This window comes from Nomascus leucogenys, chromosome 6 (genome assembly GCF_006542625.1).
Source record: "Nomascus leucogenys isolate Asia chromosome 6, Asia_NLE_v1, whole genome shotgun sequence".
In the NCBI taxonomy this organism is placed as follows: domain Eukaryota; kingdom Metazoa; phylum Chordata; class Mammalia; order Primates; family Hylobatidae; genus Nomascus; species Nomascus leucogenys.
In genome coordinates, this window is record NC_044386.1 from 47887996 (window position 1) to 47909050 (window position 21055).

Genomic DNA, 21055 nt, shown 5'->3' on the forward strand with positions numbered 1-21055 from the left:
ACCACCAAAGAGTGAAGAAGTAAGAGAACCTATCTTCTTCCATCTTTGGGCTAGAAATATACTTGTGCTTATATGCTGGCTATTCTAACCATTGAGTTTACAACTGCCAAGCAATGTTTTCTTAAAAACAGGCCCTCTTACAGAAAGGGAAGGAACTGGTAGGCATCCTTATAAAGCATGTTGAATGTTGGCACCTGGGAAAGGTGTACTTTGAATCCACCTGGACACAAATAGAGAAGACAGGGCTTTCTGGAAGACAGAGGTAGTATCTGCACAAAAAAGCAGTCCACCACAGCCTTCTCTACCACCATCTGGATATGTTTATGAGCAGCAGAAGCTTTTTCTTTTTCTCCATTTTTTTCCATGTGATAAATTTTGAATCTGATATTTCTATTTAAATGAGTAAGAAGATCAATGGAATCAGACGAATCCCAATCACTATCTGACAGTTTTCAAGTAACATTGAACCACATGTGGAGTGTGCTGAAAGCACATAGAATAGATGATTGAGCACTGTTCATAGTTTCAATAGTGGCTTAGAAGATCAAAAGATGGTTTCTGCAGATGTAGTGCCAAGATAATTACTACATTACTTGGGCCAGATTTAAATAAGTTGAACAAATTTATGTCAGTTGTATTTGTAGTTTAATTGCTTTTCACACTATCTCATCAGATTCTTTGTAGACCTTATAAGGTTGTCAGTATAAGGATTATTATCCCTATTTTACAGCTGAGTAATCTGAATTCCGGAAGTCTGAGACATTTGCTTAAGCTCACTTATGTATTCATTCAATCATTACAACAACATTTAAACGTTTTGTTGGAATGATTGAATGAATACATGAAAGAATAAATGAGCAGATAGCAATAGGCATGAGTAGGTCTGAGGTCAAGTTTCCTGACCTTGGGTTCAAAATGTTTTCCAGTATACCAGCATTATTCAAACTTGAGCAATATGTGTTTTGCTCAAGAAAAGAATCTCCATTGTAATTATATTTATTATAATATTATAAAGGACAGTATAATTCTGGTATTAGCTTTTCAACTCTTATCAGTGAGACTGGGGAATCTAGTTTAAATTTTCTTTTGTTATTAAGGTTTCACATTGTGTGCCTGCTCTGTGTCCTTTGATTTTGTTTCATGCCACGCTGAACTGTGCTCACAGCTTCCTCTTATCATTGGCTTTTCATATCAATTGTAGAGAATTCACAGCTTTTCCTTCAGCAATTGCGCTGGGCTCAGATTTTAAATTGATTTTTGGCTGTTCCACAGCTCTGACTGCTGGTGTTTCTACTTCCACAATCCATGATACCAGAACAGAAACCTGGGCTTTTAAAAATACCCACTCTAGTAACCTTATTTATCTGTTGTTCCAGTGTTACAATTTTAGTTTCCTCCTTTGCATTTTGTGAGCTATATTTCTGTATATTTGCTACTCTATGGAATGCTGCAGGTAAGGGAAGACAATACTCTGCCCTTTTAGAAGGGGACACTTAGAACAGATCTTAGAATAAAATAGCTACTTTCCTGTATGTAAGTCATTGACACCACTGATACTAGCGGAATCCTCCTCTGCCACCCTTCCCAACCCCAACCTTTGACAGTAGATGCCCTGGGTTTGCCCTATGTAACTAGCTCACAACCACTGTCCTCCCAGCGACATTAAAACTACAAAGAATGCGGAAATGTATCATAAGACATAAATCTTTCCCTTAAGAAGTTTATCCCATACTTGTATTTTAGGACTAAACACATATAACATACATGGACAACAATCAAATGTCACACCATGTTTTTGTATTAACCATAATAAAAGAGGGATTTGGAAAATGGAGAAAATTCTGTGGGCTAAAATGATTGGAAACTGATTCTTAAACCCTCAAGGGGCAATGCAAGATCTTGAAAAGTACATCGAATTTATAAAGGGATGAGAGCAGTAAGGATATTAGAAGTGGGAGAACAGCACCAATAAAGAGTGTATGGGAAGAACACATGCTCCAGTGAACAGTATCTCCTGGCTAGGTGAGAAATTGGGAGTCGTAAATAAAATGTGGAAAGAAAGTCAGAAAGGAAAGATAAGGACTAAAAGGGGTGGAAAATAGGGAGGAGCCACTGTAGGTCCTGGAGCAATGAAACAACATAAGACCTGCACTTAAAAGTTCCATCTGGAAGCTATACTCACATAAGCTCTGTAGTCAATAGAGGATAACATCTAAACTTGAATAGATAACACAAAATGCATGACTGTTCACAATCTGCCTCAACCTTCATCATTGCTTTCTTCCCATCCTAATATTTGACATACAAAGAGCCATTTGGCATCCCAAACATTTCATGAATTTTAATGCCTCTCTGCCTTTGCTTTCCTCTCATTTTCTTTCCTCCTGATTTCTAATTTTTTCTTCAAGGCCCCCTCAAAATTCTACCATCTGTGACTTATTAGTAGTTATTTATTGAGCATACCCTGCAATGTATTAAGTGCAAGGGACCAGGCATTTCAAAGATTATCTATCTATCTCTTGAGAGGGAAAACAGAGAGCGAGAGAGCAAGAGAGAGAGGAAGAGAGAGACTGAGATAACACATTCCTAGATTTGCAATTGTCACAGCATCCCTTCCAATGTATTTAATTGGTCAAAGCATGTTGCAGCCTCCACCAGAGAAATACGCTTTGCCTTTTGATGGAAACAGTGACATAAGTATTGTGGGTTAGAAGGATTCTTGGTAGCCATCTTTGCAGAAAATCTGTGAAAGCTGCTGATAGGTCGATAATATGGTAGAGAATTAACCATTGGATTTGGCCACATAGAGGTCATAAGTGGTCCTGTATCAGTCAAGCAGTTATGTCAAAGCTTGAATGGAGCATGTGCAAGAAATAATGGGAGGACAGGAATAAAAGGCATCAAGTAGGCTGGGTGCGGTGGCTCACGCCTGTAATCCCAGCACTTTGGGAGGCTGAGGCAGGCGGATCACAAGGTCAGGAGATCGAGACCAGCCTGGCTAATACGTGAAACCCTGTCTCTACTAAAATTACAAAAAGCCAGGTGTGGTGGCTACTCGGGAGGCTGAGGCAGGAGAATGGCGTGAACCCCGGAGGCGGAGCTTGCAGCGAGCTGAGATCGCGCCACCGCACTCCAGCCTGGGATACAGCCAGACTCCGTCTCAAAAAAAAAAAAAAAAAAAAAAAAAGAAAAAAAAGGCATCAAGTAAACGGCAGTGCGAAAACTATGTAACAGTGGAGAGTGTTTGTGGCAAGAAATCAAGAAAGTGTAAATTGTTTTTAGTTTTTAAGATGAGAAAAATGGCATGTTTATTTGCTGATGGGAATTATTCAACAGGTTGGATAAAATAGAAGAATTTCGGATAATTGTTGGATTGAGGTCTTTGTATAGGCAGGAGAGGAAAAGATGCCATACATGAGTGGAGGATTTTTGCCTTAACAAGAAACAAAGACAGTTTAAACAGAGTAACAGGCAAGAATATGAAGAATATGGATTCAAACGCAAGCACATGGGTAGATGTGGAGGGGTAATGTGTGAAAGCTCTATTCTGGTTGTTTCTGTCTCCTCAGTTAAAACAGGAAGCCAGGTTACCTCAGAGTGTGCAGGGAAGAAGACTGGAAGCTTTGAGAATGAAGAAAAGGTATGAAGCAGTCATGTAGGAGAGAAAGAATGTATAAGGAAAGTGTAGAAGAATTGGTGGGCAGCACCAAGGGTCTACATAAAGTTAGAAGCTGTGAATCGAAAGTGAAATCAGGCAGTGTGAATGTGTTTCACAAAACTTTCAATTTTATGCATTCAGCCACAAAGTAAAAAGAAGAATGGAGTTAACCAGAGCTAGGGATTTCTAAGGGAGCATGAAAAAGGGAGAGTTGAACAAGGGAAATTGGGCAGTAAGAGACATTATTAAGGACTAGCCATGGAATTTAAGTTGGGTAAGGAGGGAAGTAACAAGATGAGATGGGTGAAGGACAGGGTAATGGGAAGGTGAAGTAAGGGTGATGGGATCAATGGATTGGAAGTCGTGAGGTAGTTGAAGATCTGCGGGAATGAGAGTTTAGAGAGAATTAGTTGGAGAAGGTAAGGAAACTGCTTGAAATTGACATTATAAAGGGGGTGCAGTTGTTGGAAATAACAAATCTAGGATTTAACCATGAGAATGAGTGACTGAGGTAAGGTGAAAGACAAGATTATTGAAAGACAAGAGGTTAACGAACTTAGAGGGAACACTGAGGCGAAAATTGGCATCACCAAAAATTTCATATAGATTGTGTGTTGGAGGGAGTGGCAGTGATGCAGATGCTAAAAAGTCCTTAAGAAATGAAGGTAAGTAGACTATGGGCTTGTAGATGGAAGTCACAAAGAGAACCATCAGGGAATATAGACCCAGGGCTTAAGCTTTGAAGATGGCTGAGGGAGGGGACTTTCTAGAAGTAGCAATGAGGAGCAAGGAAGACACTCAGCCCATCCTCAAGAAGTGCAAGATAGAAAACAAGCACCTCCTGAGAGGGCTCTGGGGAGCAGTTTCCTCAAAGAAGCAAGATCAAGAAGGAAAGAGTGGGTACCTCTCTCATGCCTGCACAAGCAAAGCTCCTGTCCTGGGCCACACAGCAGAGGACTCTGCTCTTGTGTTTCACTGCCTGCAACCCAGCACATGAAGCGATGGGCAGGTGGGATCATGGAGTTGTACTCACTTGAAGACAGCACACCCCTTCTAGAGCACGCTATAGGTACCAAGGCCCCAGAATTTCCTGCTGAAACATCTCTGAGCCAGATCCCTGGGCCTGTGTGTGCTCTTCCCCAGTCCATCTTCGGAAGGACTGACCAGTCTTCAGTGTTCTATGAACACGAAGACCCTTCACAATGCAGGATGGAGCCACAGTGGGACTGGAAGATGGATTGGCTATAAGGAAGGAGCCAGGAGCTGGGGCCTACTCACTCCATGACATCACATGAACTCCTAAAAGTTTCAAACTTGGCCTTCCAGGTGGAAATTAAGTTCTATTTGTCAATGTATGGAGATGAAATATGATTTATTTCTCAGTCTGTTAGCTTGATTTATAATTTTCAAAGACTTAGACTATGGAATACGGGCCTCTATTTCTACTGTTGTCAGGGGTATGCGGGGCTGAGGAAAAGCTTGAGAAAGTAGAGCATTTGGGTGATGACGCAGAGTTCAAGAACCTTTTCCCATTTCTACCATCAGGGTTGAGGACACACTCATCAAGAATTCAGTTACATGGAGATTGTAATCCAGTTGACAACATGGCCCTTAGTCTACTGTGTCATATTTAAATTTATGTTATCTTTCCACTAGACACTGAGCTTCATGTGGGGAGAGACTGTCTACATCATCTCTATGGCCTTAGCCCTTGGACACAATGCTTAGTACATAATGGTCACTAAAACAGAAAAAAATTCATTAAGAAATTAATGGGAACAGAGTCCAGAAATATCTAAGAGTCCAGCCAAAGTGTGTTTCTGCTTTCCAGATGATGCTGATGAAATAGCTCAAAAATATACACTCAAGTTCATATATACATTTGGTTCTGAATACCGTTCTTCAGATTTTCTGGACACTGGAACTTAAAGTTACCTTAATTGCTGCTTTCAATTTTAATAGCAGGTACAATTTTAAAAAAGGAAAACCCTTTGAATGATTGAGAATAAGTCCCTGGAACGTTGCCTTCCTTGAAGCCTCTGATGCATGTTGCCCTTTCTGTGGGTATCTCCTGCTGTGGCACTTTTGTAGGTAATTGATGTTGGCATTTCAGATTAAGATGAAATTTTGGGTGTCAGTTTTGGACTGCTTCAATGGCCATGATCAGTTAGCTCTCAGTTTACCAATTTGTGTTCCACTGAGTTGAACAGTAAAAATCCTTGGTGGTTTACCTGAAAGGCCATGAAGATGACTTATGGGCCACAGCACACAATATTTCTTTTCTGTACTTTATCTAGACAAATAAGTGCTTATAACTCTGGATTCAGGAAAGACTGTTTATTCTTCAGAACTGACATCCCATTAAAAAGAAAATAAAGTGAGCATCAGGATTAGTCCCCTAAGCTTCTATCAAGTCTCTTGCCCCAAATGTCTGTGTGTTTTTCCCCTGTCGGTTCCTGACACCCAAAACGCATTTCTCTACAGAAGATAGTATCATGTTACTCTTTCTCTCTCCTCAATATTTGCCAATCTTCACCCACCTTTCTCACAAAAATCAAGCCAGAGCTCTTTAAAATAATTATAAAGGAATAACTAATAAATTAGAGTTTTTGTGGAGTAAAGGTGATGGTAGTAACTTTGGCAAAGATCTCCCTCAAGAACAATCCATCCATTGCTATTAGGAAAGAGGGGCATGGGACACATTTAGGCTAAGCACAATGTCACAGGGACTCTAGAAAACCATGGAGAGACAAGAGTTGATGGAAAAACAAAGGAAGTGGTAGACCAGTATTTTACTGTGCTCAGTGGATTTTACTGGAGTGGGCACCTTCTTCTCCAATATCTCTTACCTATCGCTCTGTCAAATGAAGTCAGAGAACAAGAACATATTTTGGTCAAGTAATTATAAGGCAGTGTGTCTAAGTCCTATCTTGTGGGAGAAAAGAGACCTTGGAAAACCAAATGGCCTGTTCTTGCAGGTAAGTCACCAGCCAGGACCTGGGAGATACAGCTCTGGTTCTCATCTTCAGTGACCAGAAATTCACCCTCTAGTTTCCTTGAGGTTCTTTAGTGGAAAACAGAACACTCTCTTTTCTATCAGTCAAAGGCAGGGCTTGATGTGATTTTAAGGAGAGAAGCACTTTGGGATTTTGTATTTTGGTGGAGACTTCTTTGGAGTGCATGCCGTCAGCCTCCAAAGCCGGTGAGGCAATGATTGGCATCTGGAAAGCAACTGGTATTGTGTTCATAAAGCAACTAGCAGTGAGAGTGGGGATTGTTTATATACCTAGCTACACCCAGCCCACACCCCTCCAATTCTCACTAGTCATGGAAGAAGCTGGCAAGTGAATTTCTCTCTTTTATACATGTTACCTTTTTTAACTTCTTAGACTGGCACATAGCATTCTCAGACTAGAACTAACCCTAGTCACCATCTGTGTGAGCACCTCCACTTTTACAGTGAATTAACTGAGGCACTAAAAGGGGACACTGCTGGTTAGAATCGAATCACACAAACTTGTTCTTTCCACTAAACAACACATGGTTGATGGACAAATTTGTTTCTGTTTACAGACTGAACTTGATGCTTGTTTTTACCTAATAACACTTAGATTAAAATGTTTGAATTGGGAGACTTGCCATCCCCAGCACTGTATTTATGGTTCATAGTTCAAAAAATGGCCTTATTGGATCCTGTTGGATGATCATAAAGAGAGATCTTGTCTTATTTTTGACTCTAAGAAGGAGTATTTATTGAGTCTCAGGAAGGTGAATTGGAAGGGCATCCCTTTTTTGGGGAAACAGAATATAAATTTTATTATAGCAAAGGATGTTGCAGAACAGAGGCAGGAATTTCTGGTTGGCCTGATTTTAAATGATTTAAATACATTTGTTGTATTTGTTCTTGTTCCATTTTACACCTTATTTTTATGCAGTAAACATATCTATCTTCTGTTATTAAAAAGAAAAATCCAAATGGATATTTCAAAAGGTGTATATAGTGCTTCAGTATTAGTGTCCAATAGAGGAAAATAATTCTCTATTATGACTGAATGAGAAGTCATCCCGATATGCTAAAGAAAGTGCTGCCAAAAGAACGAAAAACCTGAGTCTGAGACCTGGCTCTGTTACCTTTTAGTAAATTCGCAGACAATACTGAGCATCTGCAGTGTAATGGGTACTTCGCTGAGCCCTGGGAAGATGATGAACATATGTAGGCATAGTCCTCCATATATTTACAGGAGCCTGAACCCATTCATCATTCATTTCTCTGAGCACCAGTTTCCTCATTTGTAACATGGAAATAGCCAAACTTTAGTATGTCATTATGAAGATTAAATTATATCATGTATGTGATTCTCCAAGTGCAGAGGAACAACTCAATTAAGTGTAGGATCTGAGAGTGTCGGAACACAAAGATGAGCCATTAGAGTTTCAGCAGACAAATATTAGCTCACTAATCATAGATATCTCAATATCTGTTATCAAACCCATGTTCCTATGTTACTTATTATGAGTTTAAGAGAAAACACATTAACTTGTTCAAATATAAGCTGTTGAATGTAGCTCTGACTTTGATTTACCTTTCCCACCAAGCTGCTGTACACAAGATCTGAGTGATAGAACGCCCCTCATGCTCACTTCCTCTTGTCACCTGAGGGGCAAGTTTCTAGGCATTCAAACTCTGTGCAGCTCTATCTAAAAGACCAAGTCAATGGGGTGGAAAAACGAAAGTGTACTTAAATTAATGAACCATTCAACTGATGCATTCTCATAATTTTAACCACAGACTCCTTTTTCATGACACTTTCCAGAAGCTTGTCACAGCAATTTCAAATACATATTCCTCAGCACCTCAGCACTCACTGTGTCTACACAGAGCCATGCTCACAGCAGACCATGAAGAAATGAATGAGAGAAGGAAGGCATTTTAAGAAAGTGAGCCTATGAATTGTAGCTATGAAGAAAGGAGGTTCAGATTTCCCTAGGTTGACAGCACATTTTAATTTCCCAAAATGGCTAAGTGAGTCTACCCCAGGAAATTCTCTACCATTTTTTCCTCCTGAAGGTTCCTTTGAAAAAGTCTTTAAAAAGAAAACTTTAAAAAATCATCTTTCTTAAACTGACTTAGATATATTATCCGCCAAAACCTTCCTTCTCTACATCTCTTCTCCCAACTATATTCCCCAGGTAGGGGTTGTTTCCTAGCACCCAAGAAGTTCTGCCAATTCCTCTGCAGGCTGAAAGGGCCCTTCTGCGAGGTCATAAAGGCCTCAGTCAGGCATGAAGGCTGAGGCAGCAACAGCAGTGGGTCAGTGTGGTGCAGGACAGAGTAGATGGACCTGGGGTTTTAATTCAGGGGTCATAAACATATGTAGGAGTACTATAAAAGCTTCTTTAAATTCTTGCAACTTCATGTTCTACAGTCTGTGAAATAGATTCTTGTCTGCCTCCTAAGGCTTTGGATAGGATTACATTTAAAAATACATGAAGGTAGCAAGCATGGATAATCACTAATTTTTTAAATCTTAATATCGCCTGGTGCTATGGACTAAACTGTGTCTCTCCAAAATTCATATATTGAAATTAACCCCTAATGTGACTGTATTTGGAGACAGAGCTATTGGAAGGTAACTAAGGTTAAATGAGATAATAGGGTGGGGTCCTAATCCAATAGGATTAGTGGCCTTATAAGAAGCACCTGAAAAAGGCCATATGACTACACAGCAAGAAGGCAGCTGTCTGCAAACCAGGAAGACAGCCCTCACCAAGACCGAACCATGCTGGCATCCTGACTTTGGACTGTGAGAAATTAATGTTTGCTGTGTAAGCCATCCAGTCTATGGTATTGTGTCATGGCAGCCTGAGTTGACTAAGATGACTGCTCTCTGCAGTCTTACAATTGCCCCTCACTAACTCCCCTTGACCAAAACACACTCCTTGAAATTCTCATCTTCAGTTCTTGCAACTAGTGGAATGCAGTGGTTAAAACAACTCTAGACATTTACCAAATGTGTGACCTTGGGCAATATGTTTCCACTCCCTGTGCCTCAAATTTCCTATTCTGTCAAAGCAGGCTAAAAATAGTGCTTTTCTCATGGGGTTGTTTTAAATATTAAATTAGTTCATGAACATTAAGCACCAATGGCGGATAATAGTGGGTTGTCATACCTAGACCACAAATTTTATAAGAGAAACGTTGATCTCTTTTGGATATATCCCAAGCACCTGGAACTATGTCCAGCACGTAGTCACACTCTCTGTTTCTGCAATGGTTGAATAAATAGTCCTCCCACCATTTCTGACTGGCTTTCCAACTCCTCTATAATTTGACTACGCCCAATCTTTCCAGTCTTCTTTTTCCTCTACAACTAGCTCAGGAACGTAGGTACCAGTCATACAACTGGCTGGATTTTTATTGTTGTTCTTGCAAGTCTTGCATTTTCATTTTTTTTGGCTCCAGCTATTTCTTGTACTTCTAGAAGATTCCTCAACTCCCCTTCATAAATGCCATCTCTTAACAAAGGTGACTGTGCACCACACACATGCACACACATACACACACACACAGAGAGTGAGAGAGAGAGAAAGAGAGAGAGAGAAAGAGTACTAAGACACACAATCCTAAAGGTTCTTTGAGAGATAGGAAGTAAGATTCTCATGGTTCTCCCATCTCAGACTCTTAGAGTCCTCTCCATACCCAAATTAGAACATCTTATAAGGGTGGTTTGGATTTATTGAGTACCTCCTCAAAATTTCTCCAGGGAGTACCACCTGACTGAGAGGGAATAACGGTATCCAGACAGAATTATCACACATTAGAATTCACTCTGCTTCAGTTTGGAGGGAACTTTTCCAATACCATTTGAAATGACCAGAGAAGACACCTGCTGGAGTGATATAAGGTGAGGACTGATTCTCGATGTGGTGGAAGCAATGCTTACAGATGAAGAGAATGCTCTTGAAAATTTCCTTCTTTTCTCCCCACGCCCCCGTGTAAATGAACTCTTGACTGCCTATCCCCACTCTGGAAAATAAGTAGGGCTTTTCTACCCACAAAGTCATTAGATATTATGTCAAGATTTGGTAAGGAAGGGGTAAGAGGGCAGAAAATGTGTCTGAGAGCCTCTGGTCCCTGAAATAACTTGGTCTCCCACAGAATTTGGATGGAAAGCCCTTTATGAGTTTTATATATTTCCATATTCTTCTCTCTCCAGTCAGAAGGTGGTTTCTACCCTCCATCCCTGAGGCAGTCCCTTCTCTATAAAAATAGGTTTGTTTGATCAAATCCTGATTGCACTTTCACAAATGAATTGGAGGGTAAGTGCGGCTGTGTTTGTTTTTCTGGCTGTGTTTGTTTTTCTGGAGAGACTAGAAGCTTTTCCCCTGACAGTGTTCCCCAAGGGAAGGGGAAAAATGGCACCATCTCTGAGTTCCTAGAGTCTTTATAGTTCCAGACAATCATAAATCGATACATCCTGAGAGCACAAGTCCTAGCTGCTGCTGATGCACATGGCTTTTTACCATGGTGAGTGGATTGGAGTGCACTCTCATAGCATCAAAGACCTGAAGCTGTGGCTAAACAGTCAGCCAATTCCCTCTTATCTCTGCCTGTTTTGCCCTTCTATTTCTGCACTAATTATTGCCTTGGCTAGGGATTTGGTGAGTATCCTAATTAAAGCATCTGAAATTTTTTCTACCAAAATATTCATATCAATACTCTCTTAACTTCCAGAGAAGGTGAACGTTGTGCATAATTAGAAACACTGCAGTAATGCCAACCTACATTGATCTCGTATATTCTAGTGTACCAGGCATTTTCACACCTATTAGTTCAGATTATATTCATGATAACTAACCCCATGAGGAGAGCTGGGAGATTATAATTAGTCCTTTTACAAATAGAGATTCTCAGACAAGTTGGCTAAGTGATTTTGGCTTACAAGTGACAGAATCAAATTCTCTATTAAATAAATGGAGGGAAAGGGCTATTAGGAAAGGAGTTGGAAAAGGTAAATAGACCCCACTAAGAAAAAGTATGTGATGTGTCAGACAAAAACCAGGATCTGGTTAACCTCATATGTATCAAGCTTATTTAATTAATGTATGGAATAACCTGTATCTCTGGTCTCTTTCAGCCTCTTGATAGCTTACCTACTCTTCTGTTCTTGCCATAACCAACGTGCTGCAGCCAGAGAAATCCTGCCTGATCACATCATATCATATATCATATATCATATCATATATCATATATCATATCATATCATATTGTATCATATCATATCATATATCATATCATATCACATCATATCACATCACGTCATTCTCTTGTGTAAAACTCTTCAATGGTTTTCCATTGTTCTTAGGACAAAGCCCACAGTTTCTCATGTCTAAATGATGGCTTCTGTGACCCAGTCCCAAATGGTCTGTTTCTTTCTCGTCTTACCTCCCAGTCATCCTAGCTCTCTCCAATCCAGCCATACCTTCAGTTCCTTAGGTGCACCATGCCTGTCTGCAGAGCCATTGTCCATTGTATTCTTGCTGCTTGAATGTTCTTCCTTCACCTGGTTTTAAGTACTATTCCCCCTTTACATCCAAGTTCAAGCAACACTTCCTCAGGTAAGTGTTCTTGACCTCTGATCTTCCTGACTAGGCCAAACAATGCTTTTATTTGCCTAGTCCCATGCCTTTCTTGTTGGAGGGCTTAGTTATTTTATATTTATTTGTGTGATTAGTTGATAAATGTGTCTTTCCTTATGTCCCAGGAGAGACAGAGATGCCTTGTTTGGCTCACTATTGTGTTCCCAGTACCTATTGCCACACCTGGTGTATAGTTGGCTCTCAATAATTAATATTGACTGAACAAATCAGCAAATGGAAAAATGAAGGTGATTCTTCAAACTAATTAGTCCTCATTTATATTTAAAGTTCAGTGCAAAGCTGTGTCCCTCATGGCAAGTGTCCCACAGAGGAAATGGACAGTGAGAAGATATGGCCTATTTCTGTGTTTCTAAGAATAAAATTTTAACACACTGACTGTTAAAGATTACATTGGCTTTTGTCAGCAATTTATGAAGCAGGCATCACTCAGTGTATGCAATAGACAGGAGTTCCATCGAGTGTGGCAGAACAGTTGGCTTTTGTGAGGCAGCTTGACCAGGAGCAAGGAAGCAGCACAGTACAGAAAGTGGATTAGTTGACCTCAGGTTTCTTCAGGTTACTTTCCTTGTATGGGTGAAAGCAGTGGGGGCTTCTTTGTCATGCCAGCTCAAGTTAACTGGGCTCCTTTTGATTGGGTGCTATGAATCTACTGTGTTTTTCTTTTTTGTTTTTGGAAAATTGGGCTGTTTGGGGATTTGGCTATCATCTCCTGATTTCTGGGAAGGTCAGATCTTATAAGTGAACAATTTAGTTTTCAGTTTGGTGATGTGGAACTTTGACACGTGACTCCATTTTGGGTTGTTCTGTTGGGGCCTACTACAGGAGCTCAGTCCAATGAGTGGCCTTCCTTAAATTTTCTTTAACATATGTTTTGTTGCAAAATGTTGTGAGCAGGATTTTAGTCTTAAAGAACTACTGAGGAGTTCTTATGTAAATGCTTCTTCTTTTCCTTTTCATTGGGAAAGATCTTCCCTGCCTTTTTTTCCTCTCCACTCCTTACACCACATTATCTTTTTAAAAGGCAGTTAAATGCTAGTGGTGAGTAACTCCCTAGGACGAAGCTTTTGATGGTCAGAAGCCCTAGTTAAGTGCCTGGTGTGTGAGCTAGAGTCTCTCATCCTAATCCATCCACGGGCACTGTCCCTTAGAGGGGACAGGATGCAGAGTTCTGTTTATATAAATAGCCACCTTCCTCTTTCGCCTCCTCAGCCTTTTGCTAAGAGCCCCACCTTGAGCTTATTTACATTGAGAACAGCTTTTGAAGCAAATATACACCTGCTCCTGCACATTCCCAGGGCGAGCTGTGGGGTTTCTTGATGAAAGGGTTTGTTCATACAGAGCTCAGTGCCTCTGAGTAAGAAAGAAGAATGAATAAAAAGAACTTTTCTGAAAACCAGCTCTGTGAAAAGGAAAGTACTGAGAGAAGAGAGTTTTAAGGCAAAAGAGGCAAAACAAATACGAAGCCATCATCAAGAAACCATGTTGAACAGTTTAATTTCCTGAAGCAGAAATGAATGTCTATTTTCCTCTGTAACAGATTGCTTCAGAGAGAGAAATACAGTTCGGTAGATTAAACTGGCATTTGCACCATGGTCTTTAAGTCACTAATTCTTGCTGGGGGAACGGGGGCAGGTGGAAGAGAAGACTTGAAATTGGCTAATTTGGGGTCATTGTTGGTTAACGCCGATATATTTATGTCAAGAGTCAGGAAAGGATTTAGCCCTGTACTTGATCTGTGGATGTGCCTGAGGGGCAGTGAAGTTTTGAAGGAAAAAAACCAACGAAGGAATTGCGTTTCACTCCATCAGTTAGGACCTAAGAATCTAAGAAGACGCTTGTAGCACTGCCTTCTCTCTTAGCAGATTTTTTTCTCTGAATCATCACAACATGTAAAGCTCTGACACCTAGGATATCCTGAGGGGGAAAGCAAGAGAGAAGGATGTAATTGTGCCAATTCATCTGGCCAGGAGACTGAGGGCACAATGTCCTTTGGGCAGAATAAATTGTTATTTTGGGATCTTGTGTTGATCATTTTGGCAGTAGTATCCTAGAGGGACAAATCCAGAGTTGCAGAAAGAGGTTTGGGTGCCTGGGGCAGGGAGTCAATTAGTTATAGGGCTCTTCTTTTTCACACTCACATTTATACAGGGCGAATATCCATTAACACTCCAATTTAATAAAGTAACTGACTTACATTGCATAGCCTTATTTTAAAAGCTTATGATAGTCTTTATTAATTTGTCATAATAAAAATAAACAAATACATTTTACAACTTGCAATATTTAACACACAGCAGAACGCTGAAATTAAAAAAACTAAAGTGCATACACCTGTATGTCATGATATTTAAGGTCTGGGTCTGTTTACCCCACAATTTCTCTTCTCATAGTTAATAAAAAATATTTATATATTATGTTTTAAGAGGAAATATTTTTTGGTCTCTTTCTTTAAGAGCATCTGGGCCTTATTACCAATTGCCCTTGCAGCCTTGAATTGGCAGCAGCCATCCACATCAATGTAGGATTAAATACAGTTCTCAGATTCAAGGGCTAAGAAATTAGCAATAACCTTTATTAAATGTATATGAAAATTGAAAGTAAACATTTTTGTCAAGCATATATATATATACATACACACACACACATTTTCAACTCTTGAAACAAATAAATGCCCTACCAACAGAATCTACTTTAAAACTTTTTTTTTTTTTATTGGAAAGTGCTATTCCATTGTTCTAAGCCTCTCAGACCACACTAGCCACTTTCCAGCTTTGACTAAGACCTGGCCCTCACATGTGGCCCAGAAGGGAGGGACAGGGAAGATAGCAGCATGCAGAGGCCAGGTCAGGACTGAGCAGCAGTCTCTTGGACCATTAAATTCACCAGATAAAGGGAAAATGTGGAGATTGTTCGGGCTGAGTGGCTCCCTTTTTCAGCTAATACCCTTCTTTTTTCTTTTTTAAGATTGTCACCTATCACTTTGTTTCCCCCTCCCTCTCTTCCTCCTCATCTTTCTTTTTCTTGACTTTCTCTAATTAATAGAATACAGGATCTACTATGATGAAGGTAGCTATGGGGGCTCTTGACTAGATAAGCCCTATACAGAGGCAAAGTGCCCAGGGGACTGTGGAGGGAGAAAGATAAATGAATTTCTGCCCCTTTAGAACCTGGAGAAGTGCCACCACTGACAACAAAAGGAGAAACGAGTTGACAGCAAGAAGAAGGGACTATTGCTTTTGTGTGTGCCTTTGTACACACCTTTCATATGCAATCAACTGAAGTAAATAATATTTGTCTCACATTTTCCATTATATAATAGTTTTTTTTTAATGTTCATTTAGAAAATGTGTGTCCTTCCTTGAGTGGCATCACCTGCCTAATGCAATCTCTTTCATCTCTGTTGATGTTGACCTTTCACATGAGATACATTCCTCCTTGTGTGACCCATTCCACGTGTCACTAGAGCATCTCAATAGTTAAATTTTTACATGATGGAGAATGCATCACTGAAAAGCAAACATTTTTGAGATGTTTCTGCATCTGTTTTAAAACCCAGCTTGGATATTATCAGATTCATACGTTTACACAGTGCTGTGCCCCACGCAACTTGTAAATATTTGATAAATGTTACTTTTTAATTCCTGATAACATTATGAAAGTGTTAAGAAATGTTATGGCCGATAACCTCTTTCTGAGCCTAAGACTCACATTAACCATGTAAAGTTATTGATTGACTAGAGCAAAATGATTTTGTTTTCAGGGAAACAAAGTCCCTCAGAGGCCACATTCAAACTTTCCCTTCATTTAATTGTACGTTGTCCAAGGACAGAGATAAGATATTTTTTTTCCTGCTGTTTCTCAAGTAGGTCAACCTGGGTCTACCAAGACCAAATATTTATGGACATATGTGAGTATGCAGTTCCCTAATGACAAATGTGTGATAATATGTCAGAATGAAAGATTTTTGAGACAGTAATGTTGACTGTCTGAGTTGGGCATTTACTTAAGCTGTGTTGCTGGGAAGCAAGTACCTGGCCTTCAATCAAATAAAGCATTTTCTAATGAATGAGTTCACATTCTGAAGTGTAACCTCCAAGATCAGGACATCCAGGTACAAAGGCATCGTCCTGTGTAGAAAGAGTCAGCGATTTTTACGCAAGCTTGAGAATCGTTCACTTCAAGCATATGCTACACAGTGGAGCAAACTTCACTGGTTTAGTTTAATGAACAAGGCATCAAAAAATACTCTGAAATTTGATAGGAAAATAATTTTAAATCTGCATACTATATGATGCTATTTATACAAAATATAAATTTATTTTATGCCAATACAATACAAGATGTTGGTTACCCTAAGGGGCAGTGACTAGAAGGGGTGTGATGGAGGGATTTGGAAGATACACATAATGTTTTGTTTCTTAATCCATGTACTGGTTACATGACTGTGTCTGGTTTGTGAAAGTTTCTTAAACTCTAGTTATTTTATTTATTTATATATACATATATATTTGATAAAAATGTTCACTTTCAATTTTCATATACATTTAATAAAAGTTATGCATACACATCTCAAAAGTCTGCATATGTCCTTGTTTAATCTTACTTTACTTTTTAAAAAGATGCATTCTCTTTCTTTCAAGTTCAAAGGCATCTTTTGAGGAAATACATTTGTATTTTCCTTGAACTTGGTATGTACATACCTGCATATATTTCTTCAAGAAATCTCTAGCATATCCAACTTAGTTTTTGAGTAATTGTTCTTACAAGTGAAAGCTTGTTCCTATGGCAGCACCAGCCTCTGAGTTCCCTGAGGCAGCGGTCATGTCATGTTTATGCCCTAGGAAGCTGGCCTATGGTAGGTAATCAATAATTATTGAATAAGATGCAAAAGATCAGGTAGTACAAGAGTCCTGATAGTCCCCAACTCTGACCCCCGAGTCCCTTCAGTTTCTTCCTACTTGACAGTTTGTGACACTGGGCACAAAAGGGAGACAGAGAGAACAAACCACTTCTGCTGTGACCAGGTTACGTGATCTGCAGGGATCCAGCCTCCAATCAGGAGCTATTGCACAAGGGCTAGCAAGTAGCCAAGGACAAAAACTGGGTAAGTTCATCAGTTAAGTAAACAGTGGCTAGCACAGTGGCTGTGCTAAACAGGACAAGCTCAAAGTGCAGTGTCATGGCCAAATGTCTCCTTCCAGTGGAATGGACATAGGTGCCTCTTAGAGACCTGCCTTGCAGGAATGATTACAATATTTATCAAGTAAATGACAGCTTATGTACTTTGTCATGTGCTTTTTTTCTTTAATCTTATGATAACTCTCTGGTAGAGGTAATGTTATTCTCTTTTCATAGATAAGGAGACTGAACCAAGCAGTTAAGCAATTTACTCTTGGTTACAAAGTTAAGTGACAAAATTGCAGCTCAAATCTAGGTCTGCATGGCTGACTCCAAATCCCATGAACTGATGGCATCACATATTTTAAAAGAAAAAAAATCTGTGAAATGTCAGGATTATTCTGATTAAATTCAGGACTCAATAAAAAAAAAGGTGGGGGATACTGGCATCTTCTACATTCTTATTTTCTTGATGATGATAACGCAACTGAACTGAAGATCTGTAAGGTTAAGTAACTTGCCTAGGGCTGCTCAGCTAATAAGTGGAATCAGCAGGGTTGGGAACTAAACCTATAACCTATGCACTTCTCACTCTACTGAGGATGCTGAATAGCTTTCTTCTCCAGAGTCAGTGGACAGTGGCTGCCTGGAGTTCTGTGCTGAAATGGATCGGAAGCCACTGCAGAGCCCCATGGGAAAGAAGCCTGGGATAAATTAGCCATGCTGCTTATTTGCCATCCCTGTGCTATACGGCTCCCAAAACCCACTGCCCTTTGACCCCTGGGGATCCACCGGTACTTCATTATCACAAGCCTTGTTATGCTTCCCAATATGCAAGGCACACGCATGAATACCACATTCTACTAAGCCTTCTTTATATTTGCATGCTCTGAAGACACCATATCTATTCTATTACCAAGCTTTAGATTTGGACATTGGTAATATTTCTATTTAGGCTCTAATTCCAAGTAAGGAGACATCTAAATAGCTAAAGCAAACATGGACTAAAATTATTCTTAGTATAATTTCGCCTCACTTAAAACCACTTATTAAATGGCTGACTATTTTGTGAAAGTGGGAGTATACTAGGACAACAAAAAGGGAACTAGATTGAAATCAGGATTATCAGGCCCAGGTTCCAACTTGACCCTTCACCAGTTTTGCACCTCCGGACTAATCACTCAAAGGCATGAGTTTTGGAGTCAGACCTGAGTTTGACTTCTGGCCCTGACATTTACAAGTGCTGCAATTACCTTATGCAATTTTCTGTATTTCCTAAAGCTTCAGTTTTCTCATATTTAATGTGTGAATAATAATGACTTCCTCACTGGGTTGTTACGAAATTCATGGAGATGTTGCATGCTAACTGCTTACCATAGTTCATACAACACTGAGGTCCCTAGTAAATGCAGCTGTCTTTATTTCTTGTCATTAAATGTCCTTATCTATAAAAGTTGGTTACAATGCAAACCTCCCAATCCTTCATAAAGTTCACTGACAAGTTCAGGCATTACAACAACATAAAATTTCTTTTATTGTATATCTCACCTCAAGGTGTATCCCATCTGTTAAGGAAACAGAACCCCCCCCTCCCAAAAAAAAGAAAAAGTAAGAGATAATAACACATAATAAACATTTATAAAACAAATAGGAGTAATACATGGATATGGGGAAAACTTGGAATAAATCAAATAATTAGAACTGAAAAGTTTAGTTAAAATGTGGATTTTGGAGGAAGAAAAAGGCATGCCTTGCCACAGAGCCCATAAAATAGGGTTATAGACTCATGGATTGGAAATTCTGCTCAGGTTCAGAAGAACTGATATTCAGTTCTAACTCTGATGCTTCCTGACTTTTTAATTTTTCTCAAGATTTTTAGATTTTCTCATTCTGTAAAATGGGAAAAATAATAACTTTTTTTATGAGGGCTGAGAGGATATAATCAGATCATACATACAAATAAGTTTTTGTTGCATTTAGTTTATGGTACAAGGAATGGCCAAAGCTAGAATAGGGCAAGTGAGCCACATAGGGTACAGCATTTAAGGAGACACACAACAAAGGGCTCTAGAGTATGCCTCTTTTGACTTGCACCCTTGTATTCTCACTTGCCTTAACCTCATCCTGGACCTGGGATGAAAAGACAGCAAACAGGTCTCTCCAATGGAGTAACAATGTGAATATAAATAATGAGACATGAGAGCACGTGACAAATCCAACTAATAATGGGTTGTAAAGCACAAGGCAATGAGTCTGGGGCCAATGAGACAGTGGAGCTACTGTAGGTTTCGGAGAAGCGATGTGGCATGTGTTTTCACAGCTTGATCATAGAATGCAGCGGTTCAACATAGGCCAGTTGGATCTACAGAAGGTAGATTCTGGAACATAGGCCAGTTGGATCTACAGAAGAGATCAGTATTGTTCTGTTTTATTATGGATTTTGGAAGAAAAGAAAATTACATATATAATTGTATGACAACTACTAAAACTATAAATTATGAATTAATGAAATTAATAAAGAATTGATAATGCATGCCCTCTTACTGTGATTTATAGATGGTTGTGGTGGAGATTGCCAGGTGTCTCACGCCAGCCAAAGAAACATTTGCTATCTGCCATTTGTACAAATTGGCTACTAAAAAAGGAAGCAGCATTTGGATAAGCTGGTACTTTCAGCACAGTAACTCTGGAAACACAGAACTTCTTGGATGTACATTTGGAGGAAAGTTGATCTGGAGCCTATGGAGTGTCATTGGAGCTGGGTGTTCACAAAGCTAATGGAAAACGTATTAATTCTGTTCTATCGAGGGTTGGAAAAGAGCTTCTAGGGTCACGGTGGGTCAGAAACCTAGGAATTCATTTTGGACTGTAATGGAAAAGTTTTATCCATTACATCTAAACTTATCATTTAATAATGGCTGCCAGGAGCACTGTCAAATGGAGGATTCTGAGCCCTCAGCCAGGCTTCACAGGTAAGGGCCACCATTGATTAGCAATGTCTGTTACGAGAGTGGCAGAAATGAGAGGTGGATTGTGTGTCTGATCTGGTTCAATTATTTGATTTTACTATTGTTAAAGTCAAGGCTCTAGGAGGGGAAAACTTACTCAGAGCAACACAGTTCAATGAATAAGTGAAGAATCAAACTCAAGTTCTCCAACCCAATGCAATTTGTTCACAATCTATTTCTCAATAAATCACAGAACATTTTTATTTATGGCATTTATTAAGGAATGTCTTCCTCTTCTTTCAAAAGCCACATTCTAACTAAAATTTTTGCTTCTAATTATTTCTTTTATTCCAAAATTTTTTCCATTCCTCTGTATCACTCATTTTTTTTACAAATGCTTATTATGTGTTATCTCTTACTCATTACTTATTTTTAAATTTTATATCTGAGTTTATCTTTGCTTCACATTTTGGTCCACAGTGGAATATTCCGATGACAAAGTAATGCTTTTATTCAAGATACTTTATTCTAGCTGAAACCACATCTTTTCTATGCTAGTCTATCAGAAATGCAGCATAATGGGAGTCTTTGCTGAATATGAAGCAGATTCCTAGAAAACAAGTGGGCATTGATTTATTTTTATTGATGTGCTTTTACTAACTGATAGGAA